The following is a 13,385-nucleotide window of genomic DNA, read 5'->3' on the forward strand; positions in this document are numbered from 1 at the left end:
ACAGCGGTTCCCATTCTGCAGCTTTATTCTGATGAATTCACCAGAGGGGACTGTGCCTTCGTCCCAGAGCTTGTTGCTGTGCTGTGCTTCTCAATCTGAGGCAATAAGGGCAGGTGGAGCGATAGAGGGACTCATCCATGGGACCACTTCTAGGATGCAGCTCTGGGCTCCTCATCCTCAGTGCTCACACCAGTCTGCAGACATTTCATATTCTACAAAAATGCACAAACATTACACAAAAGCGGTCATTTTAACAGCACAATGTCATTTGATTTATGTATTAAAAATAACCTTACTTTCTATTTGAGTAAAATCCCCCAAACTTTTTTTTCCCAAACAAATACTGCCATCATCTTTCCTTGCAGGTCTTGCTCCACCACAAAAGCTCTGCAGAAAATGCACAGGAATCAAGACTCAGAAAAATGTTGTAATTTCTATCCATTTCTGTAGTATTCTCACTCAAAGCCTTTGATGACATCATTCAGCATCATAAGCCTCTCTCCACCGGATAAACACACGCGTGTTCTTCTGTCCCTGTGACATACAGACAAGATTCACATTACGAGCTCAACACTGCATTTAGCCTACATGCTGAGGTTGTGTTAACTCACTTTTAATCCAATTTAAATGTTCCTCAAAATATCAACACTAATAAGGGACAAAAAAAATCTCAATTTGGGCGTGGGATCTCAAGATCTCAGCTCAGGAATGGTCAAGAGACTCCATTTTTGCACTCAGGTCTAAGTCTCATGGCCCTCTACCAGAATCCAGAGTTTTGACAAGATTGGGAAATTTTTTGGGTTGAAATTTTTAGTTGCTGTGATCTTCTTGAAACTCTGTATTCTGATAGAGGGCTGTGGGTCTTAGACCTGAGTGCAAAAATGGAGGCTGTAGACCCTTCTAGAGCTGAGATATTTATAATGGCATGCTATGTGGGATCTCAATATCTCAGCTCTGGAAGGGTCTAGAGACTCCATTTTTGCACTCAGGTCTAAGTCTCATGGCCCGCTATCAGAATCCAGAGTTTTGAGAAGATTGGAGAAACGTATTTTTTTCTCGCCGAAAAAAAAAACAAAAAACGACAGGGGTACCATTGTCGTTTTTTTTTTTCGGTCGAAATTTTGAGTTTCAATGATCTTCTTGAAACTCTGGATTCTGATAGAGGGCCATGAGACTTAGACCTGAGTGCAGAAATGGAGGTTCTAGACCCTTCTGGAACTGAGATCATGGCTGTGTTCCAAACCGCATACTTAAAGATATAGCGGAGGATTTTCTTTTTCCGGGTGGGTAGTCTATACTATTGGTCCACCTAAGTGTCAATCATTCTGGTGATATGTTTACGTAAGGCCGTTGTAGGCTACGTGCTCATCCCCATGTAGTTTTCACTTTCAGGTGTATTATGTCGGAGTTACGGTTTCAGCCATTCCTTTGAAAATGGCTGAGGGTCGAAAGAGAAAAAATGTTTACGAAGTGTATGATAAGAAGAGAAAGGCCGCAGAATATAGAAACAAGACCAGAGTGATTTTGGGTGAATATCACACGCTGGCGTGCGCTAAAAGCACAGGTTGGGCTTCTCACTGATGCCGCAGTCGCGAAGATTCTACCAGACAGGTAAAGTTTGTCATGCTATTTGGAGAAATCCATTTAAAATCACTAGTAAAAGTTAATGCAAGCTACAATGCTAGCCCTGGCACGAGTCATGCACCGCATAGACACGGTAAACATCTCAATTTGTCTAAAGTAGCCTTTTGACCAAAATGGTAAACGGTATCACGCTGAAATATTCTAAAACCTTGCGTGTTCATATTCTAAAACCTTGTGTGTTTATTATTACACAAATGCAACAAATCCTTATATTTTCTGTTTTGTCATTATGATTGTTACATACAACTGTGGTATCTTTCCATGATCTTGAATGTAATAAGTTTAAAATATATATGCAACAGGTGCACTAACACTTCATAACATCAGTAACTCGACAGCACAACCTAGAACAGTTTTCCTCTGCATTTTGTAATGTCTGCACAAAAGAGACAGGCAGCTGCTCGAAGATCTCTTTTGGAGAAAACTGTTGATTTTATATTCGAAAAAATGTAAGTATCACTCCTTAAAAATTAACATTACCTCAGAATGAATTGCATTGTTAGCAAAACTTAAACACAACAATAATATTAAATGCTGACCAATACTTAATTATAAAACTTTTTTACATACTAAAAATATAATTTAATAAAACAAGCAAAATTAAATTTGTTTTGTCACATGACAGTTATGCATGAATACATTTATATTGCTAAATGCAGTGAAACATCTCAATTGTCAGTCAATCGATGAATTAATGCATACATTAATTAAATAATTATATTTTATATACTGACAACAATAAGAAACATGAATAAATGAGTAAAAGAACAAATAAAAGCAACCATCACAATAAACAAATGCATATAAAAGTCAACAACACATGAAACAAAGCTTTATTCAAACTACAAGCATTTTTTTACAGGCGCTGAACACCACATCCTACTACCGACTCAACACAGCGGTTCCCATTCTGCAGCTTTATTCTGATGAATTCACCAGAGGGGACTGTGCCTTCGTCCCAGAGCTTGTTGCTGTGCTGTGCTTCTCAATCTGAGGCAATAAGGGCAGGTGGAGCGATAGAGGGACTCATCCATGGGACCACTTCTAGGATGCAGCTCTGGGCTCCTCATCCTCAGTGCTCACACCAGTCTGCAAATATTTCAGATCCTACAAAAATGCACAAACATTACACAAAAGCGGTCATTTTAACAGCACAATGTCATTTGATTTATGTATTAAAAATAACCTTACTTTCTATTTGAGTAAAATCCCACAAACTTTTTTTCCCAAACAAATACTGCCATCATCTTTCCTTGCAGGTCTTGCTCCACCACAAAAGCTCTGCAGAAAATGCACAGGAATCAAGACTCAGAAAAATGTTGTAATTTCTATCCATTTCTGTAGTATACTCACTCAAAGCCTTTGATGACATCATTCAGCATCATGAGCCTCTCTCCACCGGATAAACACACGCGTGTTCTTCTGTCCCTGTGACATACAGACAAGATTCACATTACGAGCTCAACACTGCATTTAGCCTACATGCTGAGGTTGTGTTAACTCACTTTTAATCCAACTTAAATGTTCCTCAACATATCAACACTAATAAGTGACAAAAAAATCTCAATTTGGGCGTGGGATCTCAATATGTCAGCTCAGGAAGGGTTTAGAGACTCCATTTTCGCACTCAGGTCTAAGTCTCATGGCCCTCTACCAGAATCCAGAGTTTTGACAAGATTGGGAATTTTTTTGGGTTGAAATTTTTAGTTGCTCTGATCTTCTTGAAACTCTGGATTCTGATAGAGAATCCATAGGCATTGGGACTTAGACCTGAGTGCAGAAATGGAGGCTCTAGACCCTTCCAGAGCTGAGATATTTATAATGGCATAAATGCTACGTGGGATCTCAATATCTCAGCTCTGGAAGGGTCTAGAGCCTCCATTTTTGCACTCAGGTCTAAGTCTCATGGCCCTCTATCAGAATCCAGAGTTTTGAGAAGATTGGAGAAACTTGATTTTTCGCCCGGAAAAAAACAAAAACGAAAGGGGTACCACTGTCGTTTTTTTTTTCCGGGTGGAATTTTTGAGTTTCGATATCTCTGGAAGGGTCTAGAGCCTCTATTTTTGCACTCAAGTTTAAGCCTCATGGCCCTCTATCAGAATCCAGAGTTTTGAGAAGATTGGAGAAACTTAATTTTTCACCTGAAAAAAAAAAGAAACACTGTCGTTTTTTTTCGGGTCGAATTTTTGAGTTTCGATATCTCAGCTCTGGAAGGGTCTAGAGCCTCCATTTTTGCACTCAGGTTTAAGTCTCATGGCCCTCTATCAGAATCCAGAGTTTTAAGAAGATTGGAGAAACTTAATTTTTCGCCCGAAAAAAAAAACCCCGAAAGGGGTAACACTGTCGTTTTTTTTTTTTGGGTGAATTTTTGAGTTTCGATATCTCAGCTCTGGAAGGGTCTAGAGCCTCCATTTTTGCACTCAGGTCGAAGTCTCATTGCCCTCTATCAGAATCCAGAGTTTTGAGAAGATTGGAGAAACTTAATTTTTCGGCCAAAAATGAAAAAAAAACGAAAGGGGTAACACTGTCGTTTTTTTTTTCGGGTCGAAATTTTGAATTTCGATATCTCAGCTCTGGAAGGGTCTAGAGCCTCCATTTTTGCACTCAGGTCAAAGTCTCGCGCCACTCTATCAGAATCCAGAGTTTTGAGAAGATTGGAGAAACTTAATTTTTCGCCCAAAAATGAAAAAAAACGAAAAGGGGTAACACTGTCGTTTTTTTTTTCGGATCGAAATTTTGAATTTCGATATATCAGCTCTGGAAGGGTCTAGAGCCTCCATTTTTGCACTCAGGTCAAAGTCTCGCGCCCCTCTATCAGAATCCAGAGTTTTGAGAAGATTGGAGAAACTTCATTTTTCGCCCAAAAATGAAAAAAAACGAAAGGGGTAACACTGTCGTTTTTTTTTTCGGGTCGAAATTTTGAATTTCGATATCTCAACTCTGGAAGGGTCTAGAGCCTCCATTTTTGCACTCAGGTCAAAGTCTCACGCCCCTCTATCAGAATCCAGAGTTTTGAGAAGATTGGAGAAACTTCATTTTTCGCCCAAAAATGAAAAAAAACGAAAGGGGTAACACTGTCGTTTTTTTTTCGGGTCGAAATTTTGAATTTCGATATCTCAGCTCTGGAAGGGTCTAGAGCCTCCATTTTTGCACTCAGGTCAAAGTCTCACAGCACTCTATCATAATCCAGAGTTTTGAGAAGATTGGAGAAACTTCATTTTTCGCCGAAAAATGAAAAAGAAAAACGAAAGGGGTAACACTGTCGTTTTTTTTTTCGGGTCGAAATTTTGAATTTCGATATCTCAGCTCTGGAAGGGTCCAGAGCCTCCATTTTTGCACTCAGGTCAAAGTCTCGCGCCCCTCTATCAGAATCCAGAGTTTTGAGAAGATTGGAGAAACTTCATTTTTCGCCCAAAAATGAAAAAAAACGGAAGGGGTAATACTGTCGTTTTTTTTTTTCGGGTCGAAATTTTGAATTTCGATATCTCAGCTCTGGAAGGGTCTAGAGCCTCCATTTTTGCACTCAGGTCAAAGTCTCGCGCCCCTCTATCAGAATCCAGAGTTTTGAGAAGATTGGAGAAACTTCATTTTTCGCCCAAAAATGAAAAAAAACGAAAGGGGTAACACTGTCGTTTTTTTTTCGGGTCGAAATTTTGAATTTCGATATCTCAGCTCTGGAAGGGTCTAGAGCCTCCATTTTTGCACTCAGGTCAAAGTCTCACGCCCCTCTATCAGAATCCAGAGTTTTGAGAAGATTGGAGAAACTTCATTTTTCGCCCAAAAATGAAAAAAAACGAAAGGGGTAACACTGTCGTTTTTTTTTCGGGTCGAAATTTTGAATTTCGATATCTCAGCTCTGGAAGGGTCTAGAGCCTCCATTTTTGCACTCAGGTCAAAGTCTCACGCCCCTCTATCAGAATCCAGAGTTTTGAGAAGATTGGAGAAACTTCATTTTTCGCCCAAAAATGAAAAAAAAACGAAAGGGGTAACACTGTCGTTTTTTTTTCGGGTCGAAATTTTGAATTTCGATATCTCAGCTCTGGAAGGGTCTAGAGCCTGCATTTTTGCACTCAGGTCAAAGTCTCGCGCCCCTCTATCAGAATCCAGAGTTTTGAGAAGATTGGAGAAACTTCATTTTTCGCCCAAAAATGAAAAAAAACGAAAGGGGTAACACTGTCGTTTTTTTTTCGGGTGGAAATTTTGAATTTCGATATCTCAGCTCTGGAAGGGTCTAGAGCCTCCATTTTTGCACTCAGGTCAAAGTCTCGCGCCCCTCTATCAGAATCCAGAGTTTTGAGAAGATTGGAGAAACTTAATTTTTCGCCCAAAAATGAAAAAAAACGAAAGGGGTAACACTGTCGTTTTTTTTTCGGGTCGAAATTTTGAATTTCGATATCTCAGCTCTGGAAGGGTCTAGAGCCTGCATTTTTGCACTCAGGTCAAAGTCTCGCGCCCCTCTATCAGAATCCAGAGTTTTGAGAAGATTGGAGAAACTTCATTTTTCGCCCAAAAATGAAAAAAAACGAAAGGGGTAACACTGTCGTTTTTTTTTCGGGTGGAAATTTTGAATTTCGATATCTCAGCTCTGGAAGGGTCTAGAGCCTCCATTTTTGCACTCAGGTCAAAGTCTCGCGCCCCTCTATCAGAATCCAGAGTTTTGAGAAGATTGGAGAAACTTAATTTTTCGCCCAAAAATGAAAAAAAACGAAAGGGGTAACACTGTCGTTTTTTTTTCGGGTCGAAATTTTGAATTTCGATATCTCAGCTCTGGAAGGGTCTAGAGCCTCCATTTTTGCACTCAGGTCAAAGTCTCGCGCCCCTCTATCAGAATCCAGAGTTTTAAGAAGATTGGAGAAACTTCATTTTTCGCCCAAAAATGAAAAAAAAACGAAAGGGGTAACACTGTCGTTTTTTTTTCGGGTCGAAATTTTGAATTTCGATATCTCAGCTCTGGAAGGGTCTAGAGCCTCCATTTTTGCACTCAGGTCAATGTCTCGCGCCCCTCTATCAGAATCCAGAGTTTTGAGAAGATTGGAGAAACTTCATTTTTCGCCCAAAAATGAAAAAAAACGAAAGGGGTAACACTGTCGTTTTTTTTTCGGGTCGAAATTTTGAATTTCGATATCTCAGCTCTGGAAGGGTCTAGAGCCTCCATTTTTGCACTCAGGTCAAAGTCTCGCGCCCCTCTATCAGAATCCAGAGTTTTGAGAAGATTGGAGAAACTTCATTTTTCGCCCAAAAATGAAAAAAAACGAAAGGGGTAACACTGTCGTTTTTTTTCGGGTCGAAATTTTGAATTTCGATATCTCAGCTCTGGAAGGGTCTAGAGCCTCCATTTTTGCACTCAGGTCAAAGTCTCGCGCCCCTCTATCAGAATCCAGAGTTTTGAGAAGATTGGAGAAACTTCATTTTTTGCCCAAAAATGAAAAAAAACGAAAGGGGTAACACTGTCGTTTTTTTTTTCGGGTCGAAATTTTGAATTTCGATATCTCAGCTCTGGAAGGGTCTAGAGCCTCCATTTTTGCACTCAGGTCAAAGTCTCACAGCCCTCTATCATAATCCAGAGTTTTGAGAAGATTGGAGAAACTTCATTTTTCGCCCAAAAATTAAAAAAAACGAAAGGGGTAACACTGTCGTTTTTTTTCGGGTCGAAATTTTGAATTTCGATATCTCAGCTCTGGAAGGGTCTAGAGCCTCCATTTTTGCACTCAGGTCAAAGTCTCGCGCCCCTCTATCAGAATCCAGAGTTTTGAGAAGATTGGAGAAACTTCATTTTTCGCCAAAAAATGAAAAAAAACGAAAGGGGTAACACTGTCGTTTTTTTTTCGGGTCGAAATTTTGAATTTCGATATCTCAGCTCTGGAAGGGTCTAGAGCCTCCATTTTTGCACTCAGGTCAAAGTCTCGCGCCCCTCTATCAGAATCCAGAGTTTTGAGAAGATTGGAGAAACTTCATTTTTCGCCCAAAAATGAAAAAAAACGAAAGGGGTAACACTGTCGTTTTTTTTTCGGGTGGAAATTTTGAATTTCGATATCTCAGCTCTGGAAGGGTCTAGAGCCTCCATTTTTGCACTCAGGTCAAAGTCTCGCGCCCCTCTATCAGAATCCAGAGTTTTGAGAAGATTGGAGAAACTTAATTTTTCGCCCAAAAATGAAAAAAAACGAAAGGGGTAACACTGTCGTTTTTTTTTCGGGTCGAAATTTTGAATTTCGATATCTCAGCTCTGGAAGGGTCTAGAGCCTGCATTTTTGCACTCAGGTCAAAGTCTCGCGCCCCTCTATCAGAATCCAGAGTTTTGAGAAGATTGGAGAAACTTCATTTTTCGCCCAAAAATGAAAAAAAACGAAAGGGGTAACACTGTCGTTTTTTTTTCGGGTGGAAATTTTGAATTTCGATATCTCAGCTCTGGAAGGGTCTAGAGCCTCCATTTTTGCACTCAGGTCAAAGTCTCGCGCCCCTCTATCAGAATCCAGAGTTTTGAGAAGATTGGAGAAACTTAATTTTTCGCCCAAAAATGAAAAAAAACGAAAGGGGTAACACTGTCGTTTTTTTTTCGGGTCGAAATTTTGAATTTCGATATCTCAGCTCTGGAAGGGTCTAGAGCCTCCATTTTTGCACTCAGGTCAAAGTCTCGCGCCCCTCTATCAGAATCCAGAGTTTTAAGAAGATTGGAGAAACTTCATTTTTCGCCCAAAAATGAAAAAAAAACGAAAGGGGTAACACTGTCGTTTTTTTTTCGGGTCGAAATTTTGAATTTCGATATCTCAGCTCTGGAAGGGTCTAGAGCCTCCATTTTTGCACTCAGGTCAATGTCTCGCACCCCTCTATCAGAATCCAGAGTTTTGAGAAGATTGGAGAAACTTCATTTTTCGCCCAAAAATGAAAAAAAACGAAAGGGGTAACACTGTCGTTTTTTTTTCGGGTCGAAATTTTGAATTTCGATATCTCAGCTCTGGAAGGGTCTAGAGCCTCCATTTTTGCACTCAGGTCAAAGTCTCGCGCCCCTCTATCAGAATCCAGAGTTTTGAGAAGATTGGAGAAACTTCATTTTTCGCCCAAAAATGAAAAAAAACGAAAGGGGTAACACTGTCGTTTTTTTTCGGGTCGAAATTTTGAATTTCGATATCTCAGCTCTGGAAGGGTCTAGAGCCTCCATTTTTGCACTCAGGTCAAAGTCTCGCGCCCCTCTATCAGAATCCAGAGTTTTGAGAAGATTGGAGAAACTTCATTTTTTGCCCAAAAATGAAAAAAAACGAAAGGGGTAACACTGTCGTTTTTTTTTTCGGGTCGAAATTTTGAATTTCGATATCTCAGCTCTGGAAGGGTCTAGAGCCTCCATTTTTGCACTCAGGTCAAAGTCTCACAGCCCTCTATCATAATCCAGAGTTTTGAGAAGATTGGAGAAACTTCATTTTTCGCCCAAAAATTAAAAAAAACGAAAGGGGTAACACTGTCGTTTTTTTTCGGGTCGAAATTTTGAATTTCGATATCTCAGCTCTGGAAGGGTCTAGAGCCTCCATTTTTGCACTCAGGTCAAAGTCTCGCGCCCCTCTATCAGAATCCAGAGTTTTGAGAAGATTGGAGAAACTTCATTTTTCGCCAAAAAATGAAAAAAAACGAAAGGGGTAACACTGTCGTTTTTTTTTCGGGTCGAAATTTTGAATTTCGATATCTCAGCTCTGGAAGGGTCTAGAGCCTCCATTTTTGCACTCAGGTCAAAGTCTCGCGCCCCTCTATCAGAATCCAGAGTTTTGAGAAGATTGGAGAAACTTCATTTTTCGCCCAAAAATGAAAAAAAAAACGAAAGGGGTAACACTGTCGTTTTTTTTTCGGGTCGAAATTTTGAATTTCGATATCTCAGCTCTGGAAGGGTCTAGAGCCTCCATTTTTGCACTCAGGTCAAAGTCTCGCGCCCCTCTATCAGAATCCAGAGTTTTGAAAAGATTGGAGAAACTTCATTTTTTCCCCAAAATGAAAAAAAAACGAAAGGGGTAACACTGTCGTTTTTTTTTCGGGTCGAAATTTTGAATTTCGATATCTCAGCTCTGGAAGGGTCTAGAGCCTCCATTTTTGCACTCAGGTCAAAGTCTCACGCCCCTCTATCAGAATCCAGAGTTTTGAGAAGATTGGAGAAACTTAATTTTTCGCCCAAAAATGAAAAAAAACGAAAGGGGTAACACTGTCGTTTTTTTTTCGGGTCGAAATTTTGAATTTCGATATCTCAGCTCTGGAAGGGTCTAGAGCCTCCATTTTTGCACTCAGGTCAAAGTCTCACGCCCCTCTATCAGAATCCAGAGTTTTGAGAAGATTGGAGAAACTTAATTTTTCGCCCAAAAATGAAAAAAAACGAAAGGGGTAACACTGTCGTTTTTTTTTCGGGTCGAAATTTTGAATTTCGATATCTCAGCTCTGGAAGGGTCTAGAGCCTCCATTTTTGCACTCAGGTCAAAGTCTCGCGCCCCTCTATCAGAATCCAGAGTTTTGAGAAGATTGGAGAAACTTCATTTTTCGCCCAAAAATGAAAAAAAACGAAAGGGGTAACACTGTCGTTTTTTTTTCGGGTCGAAATTTTGAATTTCGATATCTCAGCTCTGGAAGGGTCTAGAGCCTCCATTTTTGCACTCAGGTCAAAGTCTCGCGCCCCTCTATCAGAATCCAGAGTTTTGAGAAGATTGGAGAAACTTCATTTTTCGCCCAAAAATGAAAAGAAACGAAAGGGGTAACACTGTCGTTTTTTTTTCGGGTCGAAATTTTGAATTTCGATATCTCAGCTCTGGAAGGGTCTAGAGCCTCCATTTTTGCACTCAGGTCAAAGTCTCGCGCCCCTCTATCAGAATCCAGAGTTTTGAGAAGATTGGAGAAACTTCATTTTTCGCCCAAAAATGAAAAAAAACGAAAGGGGTAACACTGTCGTTTTTTTTTCGGGTCGAAATTTTGAATTTCGATATCTCAGCTCTGGAAGGGTCTAGAGCCTCCATTTTTGCACTCAGGTCAAAGTCTCGCGCCCCTCTATCAGAATCCAGAGTTTTGAGAAGATTGGAGAAACTTCATTTTTCGCCCAAAAATGAAAAAAAAAAGAAAGGGGTAACACTGTCGTTTTTTTTTCGGGTCGAAATTTTGAATTTCGATATCTCAGCTCTGGAAGGGTCTAGAGCCTCCATTTTTGCACTCAGGTCAAAGTCTCGCGCCCCTCTATCAGAATCCAGAGTTTTGAGAAGATTGGAGAAACTTCATTTTTCGCCCAAAAATGAAAAAAAAAACGAAAGGGGTAACAATGTCGTTTTTTTTTTCGGGTCGAAAGTTTGAATTTCGATATCTCAGCTCTGGAAGGGTCTAGAGCCTCCATTTTTGCACTCAGGTCAAAGTCTCGCGCCCCTCTATCAGAATCCAGAGTTTTGAGAAGATTGGAGAAACTTCATTTTTCGCCCAAAAATGAAAAAAAACGAAAGGGGTAACACTGTCGTTTTTTTTTCGGGTCGAAATTTTGAATTTCGATATCTCAGCTCTGGAAGGGTCTAGAGCCTCCATTTTTGCACTCAGGTCAAAGTCTCGCGCCCCTCTATCAGAATCCAGAGTTTTGAGAAGATTGGAGAAACTTCATTTTTCGCCCAAAAATGAAAAAAAACGAAAGGGGTAACACTGTCGTTTTTTTTTCGGGTCGAAATTTTGAATTTCGATATCTCAGCTCTGGAAGGGTCTAGAGCCTCCATTTTTGCACTCAGGTCAAAGTCTCACGCCCCTCTATCAGAATCCAGAGTTTTGAGAAGATTGGAGAAACTTCATTTTTCGCCCAAAAATGAAAAAAAACGAAAGGGGTAACACTGTCGTTTTTTTTTCGGGTCGAAATTTTGAATTTCGATATCTCAGCTCTGGAAGGGTCTAGAGCCTCCATTTTTGCACTCAGGTCAAAGTCTCGCGCCCCTCTATCAGAATCCAGAGTTTTGAGAAGATTGGAGAAACTTCATTTTTCGCCCAAAAATGAAAAAAAACGAAAGGGGTAACACTGTCGTTTTTTTTTTCGGGTCGAAATTTTGAATTTCGATATCTCAGCTCTGGAAGGGTCTAGAGCCTCCATTTTTGCACTCAGGTCAAAGTCTCGCGCCCCTCTATCAGAATCCAGAGTTTTGAGAAGATTGGAGAAACTTCATTTTTCGCCCAAAAATGAAAAAAAACGAAAGGGGTAACACTGTCGTTTTTTTTTCGGGTCGAAATTTTGAATTTCGATATCTCAGCTCTGGAAGGGTCTAGAGCCTCCATTTTTGCACTCAGGTCAAAGTCTCGCGCCCCTCTATCAGAATCCAGAGTTTTGAGAAGATTGGAGAAACTTCATTTTTCGCCCAAAAATGAAAAAAAACGAAAGGGGTAACACTGTCGTTTTTTTTTCGGGTGGAAATTTTGAATTTCGATATCTCAGCTCTGGAAGGGTCTAGAGCCTCCATTTTTGCACTCAGGTCAAAGTCTCGCGCCCCTCTATCAGAATCCAGAGTTTTGAGAAGATTGGAGAAACTTCATTTTTCGCCCAAAAATGAAAAAAAACGAAAGGGGTAACACTGTCGTTTTTTTTTCGGGTCGAAATTTTGAATTTCGGTATCTCAGCTCTGGAAGGGTCTAGAGCCTCCATTTTTGCACTCAGGTCAAAGTCTCACGCCCCTCTATCAGAATCCAGAGTTTTGAGAAGATTGGAGAAACTTAATTTTTCGCCCAAAAATGAAAAAAAAACGAAAGGGGTAACACTGTCGTTTTTTTTTTCGGGTCGAAATTTTGAATTTCGATATCTCAGCTCTGGAAGGGTCTAGAGCCTCCATTTTTGCACTCAGGTCAAAGTCTCGCGCCCCTCTATCAGAATCCAGAGTTTTGAGAAGATTGGAGAAACTTCATTTTTCGCCCAAAAATGAAAAAAAACGAAAGGGGTAACACTGTCGTTTTTTTTTCGGGTCGAAATTTTGAATTTCGATATCTCAGCTCTGGAAGGGTCTAGAGCCTCCATTTTTGCACTCAGGTCAAAGTCTCGCGCCCCTCTATCAGAATCCAGAGTTTTGAGAAGATTGGAGAAACTTCATTTTTCGCCCAAAAATGAAAAAAAACGAAAGGGGTAACACTGTCGTTTTTTTTTCGGGTCGAAATTTTGAATTTCGATATCTCAGCTCTGGAAGGGTCTAGAGCCTCCATTTTTGCACTCAGGTCAAAGTCTCGCGCCCCTCTATCAGAATCCAGAGTTTTGAGAAGATTGGAGAAACTTCATTTTTCGCCCAAAAATGAAAAAAAACGAAAGGGGTAACACTGTCGTTTTTTTTTCGGGTCGAAATTTTGAATTTCGATATCTCAGCTCTGGAAGGGTCTAGAGCCTCCATTTTTGCACTCAGGTCAAAGTCTCACAGCCCTCTATCAGAATCCAGAGTTTTGAGAAGATTGGAGAAACTTCATTTTTCGCCCAAAAATGAAAAAAAACGAAAGGGGTAACACTGTCGTTTTTTTTTCGGGTCGAAATTTTGAATTTCGATATCTCAGCTCTGGAAGGGTCTAGAGCCTCCATTTTTGCACTCAGGTCAAAGTCTCACAGCCCTCTATCATAATCCAGAGTTTTGAGAAGATTGGAGAAACTTCATTTTTCGCCCAAAAATGAAAAAAAACGAAAGGGGTAACACTGTCGTTTTTTTTTCGGGTCGAAATTTTGAATTTCGATATCTCAGCTCTGGAAGGGTCTAGAGCCTCCATTTTTGCACTCAGGTCAAAGTCTCGCG

At 40.2% G+C, this 13,385-nt stretch overlaps 1 long non-coding RNA gene across 1 annotated transcript in view; it reads right to left on the reverse strand.

Moving 5' to 3' along the window:
• Positions 1–1,186: 1,186 nt before the first annotated feature.
• Positions 1,187–13,385, reverse strand: part of LOC120480384 (uncharacterized) — a 47,002-nt gene continuing 34,803 nt past the window's right edge. The window contains exons 2-4 of the long non-coding RNA XR_005623104.2: positions 2,998–3,072; positions 2,836–2,925; positions 1,187–2,751 (exon numbers count right to left, since the gene is read on the reverse strand). This is a non-coding gene — a long non-coding RNA (uncharacterized LOC120480384). The remainder of the gene's footprint in view (positions 2,752–2,835; positions 2,926–2,997; positions 3,073–13,385) is intronic.

The sequence above is a fragment of the Pimephales promelas genome, chromosome 21 (assembly GCF_988280905.1).
Source record: "Pimephales promelas chromosome 21, fPimPro1.hap1.1, whole genome shotgun sequence".
NCBI classification, from domain to species: Eukaryota; Metazoa; Chordata; class Actinopteri; order Cypriniformes; family Leuciscidae; genus Pimephales; species Pimephales promelas.